We start from the raw sequence: 2,500 nt of genomic DNA on the forward strand, positions 1-2,500 counted from the left end.
TTTATAGAGTGAATGCTGAAAGCACACTTATGTTATTCCTATTCTTTATTTTTATTATAGCATTTTATTCCAAATTGACTTGTTTTGCCAGCGGCTGCTTGTTGCAGACAGTTCTTATTACAGTAAAATATTTTGAAAATACATCAGTCACTGTCAATCTTTACGTCATATGAACCTACGGTATGTTCATACTGCATCTCCCCAAAAACGGGTGCGACCAAATTCTGTGGTGCAATAAACTGAAAAAGTTAGTGTAAAAGTTAGCCCTGCAGACATCCACCAAGCATATTGGAGCATATTTCAGAACACACCCATGTGTCCTGCCGGAGGGCAATGCGAGTATGAATAGGGGTGGGAACCTTTGGACACTTCACGATTTGATTACGATTCAGGGGCTACGATTCGATTAGGAAACGATTATTTATCCATTTTTAATTTATGTATATTGATGCAGGGTTTTTTTTTACACTACTCATTTCTATTCATCTCACTAAGTATTGATCACTTGGTGCAATGGATAAAAAAAATTGAATCACAGATCAGATAATTTTTGGGATAAGCAAAAAAAAAAAAAATAGAATGTTGTCTTCCTTTTATTTTATAAAACACTTGTTCCCATTAAATAACAAGATTCAACTCAAATTGTCAAATATGTTAATTTAGAATGTAGGAACACAAGCCATATTTGACATTTTAAGATTAATGTTTTTATTTATTTCAAGGAAAAATGTTTTATGAAGAAAATCCATCCATTTTCTTAACCACTTTTCCTCACAATGGTCGCTGGAGCCTATCCCAGCTGGCTTCGGGCAGTAGGCGGGGTACACCCTGAACTGGTTGCCAGCCAATCGCAGTATATAGAAAATGAGGATAAAAATGATTCTAATTGTCTTTTCTTTTTTTCTTTCCTTTTTTTAAAGAAAGAAAAATACCTCAAACTGCAATTTAAGGCACATACTCCTACAGACAAACTAGCCTATGTTCGCATCATTGAAAAATAGGCAAAGAAAGATAAAGCCACAGTTGTCTGACTCCCGGTACTTAAAAAGCAGACAGCTGTGCACTCACTGCTAGCAGCTAGCGACTAGCCGCTAACACCGGAGACCAATCACACAATGACGGCGTAATAAACAAGATCTTTCTTAGCGCCCTAAATTATTAATTGATATGATTTCGGGATGGCAACGTGTTGATGCTGGCATGTAATGGAAATGAAAAACTACGACAAGGCAAGCCGAAATGTGTAGAAGGAAAGTCAAGCTTGCCGTCAGCCGGTCACGCCACCATGCAGGTCAACTTCAAAATAAAAGCGTACTAATGTTGTATTGCATGGCATCAACGTATTCTTTCTTGAGCTTTATTTTTAACTTAGCCTTTGCTCAGGCGGCATGGTACTTTATTGAATGTTTGTAGCTTTCTTGACAAGTCACAGACTAGTCGCAAGTCACACAAAATATTCTCATACATGCTACTTACATGATCGATAAGGTTTTTTCTCTGCCATCACAGTGAATGTGGACTGATCTTGTTGCCGTCACGTGAACGTGTTTTTAAATTAAAAGCAGCTTTTTGGATCTCACGGCGAGGTTGGCATCATCCGTGTTTGTTTTCGTCTGCGCGCCGCGCGCTGCGTATGACGTGTGTGCTTCCCAAAGTGTCCGGGAGATGACGGTACAGCGCTTCAGAGTTCCGCAATATTTTGAACCTTCTGTATACTTTTATTAACATATTTTAATCAACGGAATGTGGACGTTTGTGTCGCGATTCAGACTCGTCCATGTCTGAATCGCGAAGCATCTAAGAATCGGAAATTTCCCCCAACCCTAAGTATGAATGCAGCCTATAATTAGTGAATGTGGACTGATCTTGTTGCCGTCACGTGAACGTGTTTTTAAATTAAAAGCAGCTGTTTGGATCTCACGGCGAGGTTGGCATCATCCGTGTTTGTTGTCGTCTGTGTGCGGCGCCGCGCGCTGCGTATGACGTGTGTGCTTCCCAAAGTGTCCGGGAGATGACGGTACAGCGCTTCTGTGTTCCGCAATATTTTGAACCTTCTGTATACTTTTATTAACATATTTTAATAAACGGAATGTGGACGTTTGTGGCTCGATTCAGACTCATCCATGTCTGAATCGCGAAGCATCTAAGAATCGGAAATTTCCCCCACCCCTAAGTATGAATGCAGCCTATAATTAGCAGCACGGTATTTATTCGTCATATTGTATTTTAAAAGTTTCATTTAGTAAGTGTAACAAGTTTTATAAGTGTGGGAACCATGTGGGGTGGTTCATAATTGCTTAATGATGGTCTAAATATCAACCCCCCCCCACCCCCCACCACAAAAACTGTCAAATCGTAATTTGTGGATTTCACTTATTGCAGGTAGTTTCTGGAGCGTAACCCTCGCAATAAATGAGGGAACACTGCATTAGCAGAAACCTTGACTTTTTAAAACCACAGTAAATCACCAAACCTGTAATCAGTCTATGCCTAGACATGA

At 39.7% G+C, this 2,500-nt stretch overlaps 1 protein-coding gene across 3 annotated transcripts in view; it reads right to left on the reverse strand.

The window, feature by feature from the left end:
- uvssa (UV-stimulated scaffold protein A) overlaps positions 1-2,500 on the reverse strand; it is a 90,597-nt gene that overhangs the window by 72,314 nt on the left and 15,783 nt on the right. The window lies entirely within an intron of this gene.

The sequence above is a fragment of the Leptonotus elevatus genome, chromosome 9 (assembly GCF_054856555.1).
Source record: "Leptonotus elevatus isolate MCC_2025b chromosome 9, RoL_Lele_1.0, whole genome shotgun sequence".
NCBI classification, from domain to species: domain Eukaryota; kingdom Metazoa; phylum Chordata; class Actinopteri; order Syngnathiformes; family Syngnathidae; genus Leptonotus; species Leptonotus elevatus.